The 7,673-nt window shown below is 39.8% G+C and overlaps 1 pseudogene across 1 annotated transcript; it reads right to left on the bottom strand.

Annotated features, from left to right (window-relative positions):
* Window positions 1-1,688: 1,688 nt before the first annotated feature.
* LOC308244266 (proteasome subunit alpha type-6-like) lies at window positions 1,689-6,133 on the bottom strand (annotated as a pseudogene). The gene is made up of 2 exons: window positions 5,346-6,133; window positions 1,689-1,946 (listed from the first exon to the last, which is right to left on the bottom strand). The product of its transcript is annotated as a proteasome subunit alpha type-6-like (transcript).
* Between the last annotated feature and the right edge of the window lie 1,540 nt (window positions 6,134-7,673).

The following is a 7,673-nucleotide window of genomic DNA, read 5'->3' as shown; positions in this document are numbered from 1 at the left end:
CTTTCCTTTTGCTAAATCTTAGATCTGGGGAGAAGCAGGGTTTTGTACTGATTCAATTGCCCCTAACCAGAGAATAATAGAATTTTGAACTGGGAAGGAACCATTCCAAGGTCTCTGGTTTAATCCTCTCCATATGCACCCCGCTTTCTTCACCTGACTTTCCAGGAACCACCCAGCATCTACTTCTAGAACTTTCTACCCTCAATTTAGGAAAACATACCCACATATATGTATGTGTGCATGCATGTATGCATGTGTTTTGTTCCCTTTTGGAAGAAGCTCTAAGAAAAGAGATTGAGGGTTTAGACTGAAAACACTCTCTGCTCTTCCAAGGACTGTCACTATAATCATTGGTGGGCCACTGGAGGTAGGGCTGTAACAGGGCTCTGGAAGTTTCCCATTTTGATGCATTTTCCTCAAAAATCTGTTATTTTGTAGTAAGTGAACTGTACATTCTAAGTGACAGGTGTTTTTTATTACTCCACAAAAATAATGTGTATTCAGTCTCCCTAAACTATTGTGTTATGTCATGGCCGATCAATTCAAACTCCTAATTATAATGAGGTGTTATTGAAAAAGTTCAGAGATATTGATGAATGAAAGCGGTGCTTTAAGTATGAAAATAGGACACATGTAACCAAGGAGCATATGCAGATGACAAACATGCCTTCAGTTTAAAATTTAGGTTAAAAGTATTTAGAGAAAAGAATAAAGTTTGCATATATTCATATGCATATCTATAAATAAAGTTACACATATAAATGAAATATTTTTAGAGTCATACATTTATGCTCCTATGGCTTAGAAGCATAGGAATGGAAGCATCTTGGAATGGAAGAAAGATGTTTCATTCTTCCCCCTCACAGAAAGTCTTGCAGGGGTTCTTGCTTTGATTTGCTACCCTTTGCAAAATCTCCCTGAAGGTGCCCCTTCCCTTGTGGACAAGCTCAAGTGTGGGTATGAGCAGAACCAGTCATTTTGAAGAGATAAAGATGATGGCTTTACTAACATTTCCATATATGTTGATCATGTGGGGGTGGAGATAGACCATTAGGCAAAAGCTAGAATTAGTCATATGAATTATGTACTTGTTTGGACACTGGGCCACTCCTGCCCCAATCAGTGCCAGCAAACCCTGCAGACAGCTTTAACACCACCACTCTGTTTCTATCCCACTCGTATAAAATTCCATGCCAAGGTACAAACCACAATCCTCCCTTTCTTGGTTTTTCATGCAAAAACTATTTTAGAATAAATTTAATGTCAAACCTTCAAGAACTTTGAACAGAAGAGACTTTAGCTCTCTCAGTTCACAACATTGCTAAAAAACAAAAAAATTCTGAGGAAAGCACTAAAATTTGCACTGAATTTAAGTTCCAGAGAGAGACAAAATTGCTATGTTGGAGGAATAGGATAAAAGAAGAAACATTGAGGAAAGCATAGCTATCAACAGCAACACTTTTATGCCGAGGAGAGGCCCAGAGGCCCCGTCTGTGAATAACTTGCAATGGCTGCTTTATGCAGTATGTCAATAAACACGGTCTCCACACCATTTCAAATATTCAACATTGACCTAAACAGACATAGACAGAAAATGCCAGTCCAAGCATACATTTATGAATATATACATAGAACACATTGCAGGGAGAACTTGGTGCTTTCCCTCCTGCCCCTTCCCCCCCCAAATTTTACGCACACATTTCAGTAAATGCATATTCAGTGTTCATAGTCTGAGTAATAGAAAACACATTTTCAAAATCAGTCCTAGACAGCAGGAAATACTTCCTGCGGGAGTTTTTGGAGGTATAGTCTTCATTTAACAAATGCTTGTTGGAAATAGAAGGCAGAAAGTTATATGACATGTCTCTAGCTTCAAAGACCTTAAATTGTGGTGGAGATCTTCTGGGAGTCTGGTCATTAGGCAATTTAAGAGAAATTTTGTAGAGCTATATGAGAAAGGTATAAAACCATAAAGAGGAAAGAGAAGGTCAGACTTTTGATTTCAAAATTAGAAACTAAAAAAGAATGACCAGGCAATCTGGAAAAGCCTTCAGGTAGAAATAATTGACCGAAACAATGCATAGTACTATGCATTATCGAATCCAGTGCTGTAGCCTTAGTCCATGGGGTTTACAGTTTAAACCTAACACAGTTAAATTTGCCATGGATAATGTGTTAGAACTATTGATTTACATTCCATTGCCTCCACTAGAATGTAAGCATTTCTAGGATGAGGTTGCATGATGTTTTACCTTTTTATTTAAACCCCTCTGTGTGTAGCTTGTGTTATTGTAGAGAAGGCATTAAGAACATTGATGGCCTCCTGCCTTTAGTTTAATACAGCATCTTCTAAATGTCAGTCATTTGATTCACTTCCTCACAATTTTTGCCATAGCTGTTTACCACCAGTATTATTATTTACTGCAAGAAAATGATTTTTGTTGATAGATGGTGAACCAAATAATATCACATTTCAGAGTGAGCATGTTATTTTCATTCTGTTTTCTTTCAGTTCTGCTTACACCGAGGAGAGCATTCCAGTTTACTTGTGGTTTATCTTTAATAACTCTCTGACCTTTGGAGATCTTCCTTTGGAACTAATATAGAGGCTCCTGTAGGCAATGGTATCTGGCTGGAAGTGAATAACATTACTTTGTTTTTCTTCCATTGTGTTTAGTTTTATGGAAAATGATACTAATTTTCTATTTATGGAAATGACAAAAATGTTCATATACTTACGTTAAAAACAAAGAATTGATTTAGAGAGAAGTAGTGCATCAGTTATTTATTGCTATGTAACTGCCCCAAAACATAGTGGCTTAAAAAACAATGACTTACTAGGATTCTGTGGGTTGGCAGGGCTCAGCTAGGCAGTTCTTCTCTGTGTGATGTCTGCTGGGGACATTTCTGTGGCTTGAGAACTTGGTGGGAGCAGGAAGGTCCAACATGGCCTTACTCATATGTCTGGCAGCCAGTTGGGGAGGCCAGAATGGCTGCAGCTGGCAGAGCCTCTCTCTCTCTCCATGTAATCTTCCATCAGTCAGTAGTCTGGCCTGGGCCTTTTAACATCCTGGATGAATCCCAAGAGACTGAAAAAGAGAGCTGCAAAGTCTCTAAAGGCTTAGACCCGGAAGTCACAGAGTATTGCTCCTGCAACATTTTGTTGGTCAAAGCAAGTGGCAGGACAAGTCTAGATCCATGGGGAGGAGAAATAGACTTCACATGTTTTTGGGAGGTTAATGGTACATGTGATCACAAGTGGGAGGAATCTGGCAATCATTTTGCAAACAGTCTACCATAAATGGTATGTAAGCAAGTAATAGTGAAAATTGTAATAGATATGGCAAAAATTGTGAGGTTATTACTCAAACAACTGATATTTAGAAGATGCAATATTCATCTAACATCTAAATATACACTAGACAGTCAGCCTATTGACACTTTTTAGCACTTTGTACATACAAAGCACAGTACTATGCAAACATGGATTAAAGGAAAAAGATGAAACATGATATAAGCTTGTCTTAGAACTGCTTGTTCTAGTGAGAGAGACAGATGTGTAAATAAATAATTATAAAAAAACAACCATGATGCATGTTACAGTAAGAGGCTGAAAATATAGAGTACTGACATTTTATGTAAAAGTTCGAGATAATGTGATTTTCTTGGACCCATGACTTTTATCAGATTCTTGAGAAAGTGTGAGACCCTGAAAGGACCTAAAAAGCACAGCATGAATCAGGTGACACAACGGTGTGATACACAGGGATGACAGCTGCTGGCTGGGTGGTGAGACTTCCCAGAGGCGGTAACACTTACAGATGGGAGAGAGGAGTAACTGAGGAGGAAGAACTGGCTTGAATTGGAAGCCAATTAGGTGGGGAAGGGGCTGAGATGGATATGGGAGAAGGAGGAGGAAAATGGTGAAAGGATAGGAATGTGGGGAAAGGAGAAGCAGGTGGGGGTGGGGAGGAGTTATATCCAGGATGACTGAATTTTCTACCTGGGGAGAATGGTAGATAATAGAAAATATAGCAGGAAGAGTGGGTTTTCTGGGAGCATCTTTTTAGAATTCAGTTGTTTTCCAAGTGTTAATTGAGGTGCCCGTGTAATAAACCAGTAAACAATTGGAGATGCAGATTTAGATCTTACTGCCTTGTGCCAAGCACCTTTATAGGAACTGGATATAAAGCAGTGATGATCCTAAGAGAGGTGATGCCCACGTTCCATGGAGCTTACATTCTAGTGGGGTTGGGGCAGGGGGAAGGTGGGGAGAGAGATAATTAGATTTACACAGATTTTACCTAATATTAAATGCCAAGAATAAAATAAACCTTTTTAATGGGCTAGAGAGGGTTGGGACAACTATTTTAGGGAAGGAATGTAATTGGAGACAGACTTTTGAAATATAACTCAAAGCTAGGAAGAAGAACTGCCCTCTTTTAGTTTTATAAAGTAGTAAAATTGTACTAACAGGAAGGTGTTCTCACTCAGAAACAGATCATTGTGATGGACTCTTCCCCAACCACCTCCCCCCACCCCTGACATTTGAACCTCTACTCTCTGAATCTTTCCTATCAGAGAAGTGGAAACTGCAGGGAGAAAGGAACTATAAGAGAAGGGGAGAGGATGTATAAAAGAGTGGCAAGGGAGAGTCACTCACTGACTACCGATGGGGTGACCCTTTGGGGCCCTCAACATTAGGGGATTGTGTCCCACTCCCACAGTTAGTGCCTAGGTGTAAGTTAACTAGTCTAGCGGTGTCACTCTCAATCCCTCATCACACTATGAATGTTGTATAGGGTGGCTTGCTTCACTGTATGAAATAGATTACATCACTGTGTCACGTAGATTACATCACTTGGACTTGAGTAAAGAACGGATTGTACCCTCTCCTGTGTTTGGGTGTGTTGATTTGGGGAAGTGGTAGGACATGTCTTCCCTCACCATCCCCAGGCAGTTATCTGGACCCTTCAGTGGGAATGGTGGGTTGAGAACAGGGCTGCTTTTGAATCAAGCAACCATCAGGGAGACTTTGTCTTTTGACCATTCTATCCACCCCTAGGTAAAGATATATTTAATTTTTAAGAAAATTGTATATTGTAATATTATCCATTTCTAAACACATCTCCCCACTCATATGAAGAATGTGTACAATGTTAAGTAAATTAGTCTATGTCAGTAATTTTGTTTTATTTGTTAATCCTCACTCGCTATTTTTTTGCCATTGATTTTTCCCCCCAAAAGCACTGTTTTTTATTTATATAGAGCCCACTCAGTGCAGGAGGTGTGGGAGAGGTTCCTTTTTCAATCCAAGGGCCTCCATAATGTTCATCTGTTGTTACCAAACACACATGTAAATGGCGTAATGGATTTGGTAAACTGACTACAATGTTTAGTCTCTCTGCTAGAGCAACAAGATGAGTGTCAATCTCTGCTTCTGTAAGAATCCTGAATTTAGGATTTTCAACTGTAACTACTCCAACTTCTATTTCTGAAGGTTTGAAATCAAGGGATAGAACAGTAGACAGGCAGGTAATCGCAGTTTCCACCGTCTGTTCAAATGTCCAATCAAATTTCTTCTTCACTTTTTTTTCAAGAAAGCTGGTTCACTCAGTTTGTTTAACGCCTGCTGCAGTGACTTTAAACCCACAGTAGTAACTTACAGGATCACACTTGTATACCTGAGGGCCTTGTTCTTCATCTATACCAATTAAAATCATACAACCACCAAGGGGCCTCATTTCAGCATTCTGTGTGTACACCTGAGAAATATCAGCAATTCTTTTACATAGCATGTCCACATGTGGACTAGTCATACTTGTATTTCCAATTTAGCTGCCTCATAACGTGCCCTCTGTACCTGGGATCTGCTGTCAGCTGTCATTCTTGTCATCACATGGCCAATGTTTTCGGTTATCTTGAATAAGTGAGTGACTGTGCTGGAATCCAGTAATTTGTTTGGTACTTCCTTCTGTGTGACAATTACTGCACAGTCTTTCCCTCTGACAGCTACTGATGTAAGGCCACCCTGGTTAATAGCCTTAAAAGCAGATTCTACTTGGTAAAGCTGGCCCTTGGGTTAAAAAATGGTAATGTGGCTGTCAAAACCAGCGCTGGAACCACGGGACATGTTGATGCAGCCACTATTTCAAGAACGGTCTCTTGCCATTGATTTTTTAGAGAGAATGCAAGGGAGGGAGAGAGACAGAGAGAAAGAAACATCGATGTGAGAGAGACACATCACTTGGCTGGCTTCTGCATGCGCGCCCACCAGGACCAGGGATTGAGCCTGCAACCAAGGTATGTTCCCTTGACCGGAATCAAACCCACAATCCTTCAGTCCGCAGGTTGACGCTCTAACCACTGAGTAAAACTGTCCAGGGCTATGTCAGTAATTTTGACCATACCTACTTTGAGTCATGCCAGGATGTTCCTCTAAATTGAAGGTGAACAAGGATCAATTAGTTTATGACATGTGTTGAAATTATAGGATCCTACAAAATAAAACCTTCAGTGGTTAGAACATATTGTTCTAAAGCTTATGAAGATTTCAAATACTGGATGGGCAGAAAACAATTTAAATGATTGGATTTGTTATTATTAGTTTTAAACCTTAGGTAAAATATCATTTCAAAACCACAGCCTTTGAGTGTTACTAGATACTGTGGGCCGAAGTGGCGAGCAACATGCCAGTGTACCATAGCTCGAGACCTCATTCTGAGAGAGAAAGTTTGGGTTTGGGAATTATTTTAGACAATTATTTTTCTGCCATTTGCCACTGTCACCTCATTTAATCCACAAACGATGTTATTCAAACAAAAATTTATCAGGGAAGAATGAATCCATAAAACACAGGCACTATATAGGATTTTAAAATCATAAAAAATACACATTATAGGAAAGTTGAAGAAAATTTGGGCTTAGTATCATGGAGCTGCTGTCTTCCTTTATCCTATTGTTTGTGACCTTGACTATTTTAGTCATGACGTAAACCAATGGAATAAAATCACTGACATGTTTATTATTCTCTAGTCACACTGGTAGTTATTAATACTATAGAGGTGGCAAGGACACTTTCAACATACAGTGCCTCCTGTCAAGAGAAAATGAAAACCTTCCGGTAAAGTCCCCAGAATGCTGGCAGTAAGCTTTGCCCTACGTCTGTCTCCTGGCACAGACTCTTAATGTGGGGATCTGAACTATTCACCCTAAACTTAATATAAGGGAGGGAAAGATAACAGTGTTGGAATTCCTGGTGTTGGCGGCAGAGAATACTACCCTCACTATTAGCGCTATTACTACTATTGCTACTACTACCAGTAATAATAATACAAACCATAGCCATTACCTGCTGTTTACTATGTTCTCAGGACCATTCTAAGTGCCTTCCACACATTAACCAATCTAATCCTCACCACAGCAATAGATACCATTACTATCTTCCTTTTACAGATGGGGAAACTGAGGCCCAGAGAAGTCATCACACATGTGTGAAGTGGAGGAGCTTGGATAGGAGTAGGTGCTGAAGGGTGATTTAGACGGATAGTAAAAGTGAAGAAGATAGGATTCTTCTCTAAGGTGGAAAAAGTCAATTGGGAGAAAGCTGCTCCATCTTTGGAGCCCCTACTAACTCTGAGGAGAGAGAGCCATGTCAACCTCCCAGGCCCAGC

Source organism: Plecotus auritus, assembly GCF_963455305.1.
Source record: "Plecotus auritus genome assembly, chromosome: 3".
In the NCBI taxonomy this organism is placed as follows: domain Eukaryota; kingdom Metazoa; phylum Chordata; class Mammalia; order Chiroptera; family Vespertilionidae; genus Plecotus; species Plecotus auritus.
This window is presented reverse-complemented; position numbering and strand designations above follow the sequence as displayed.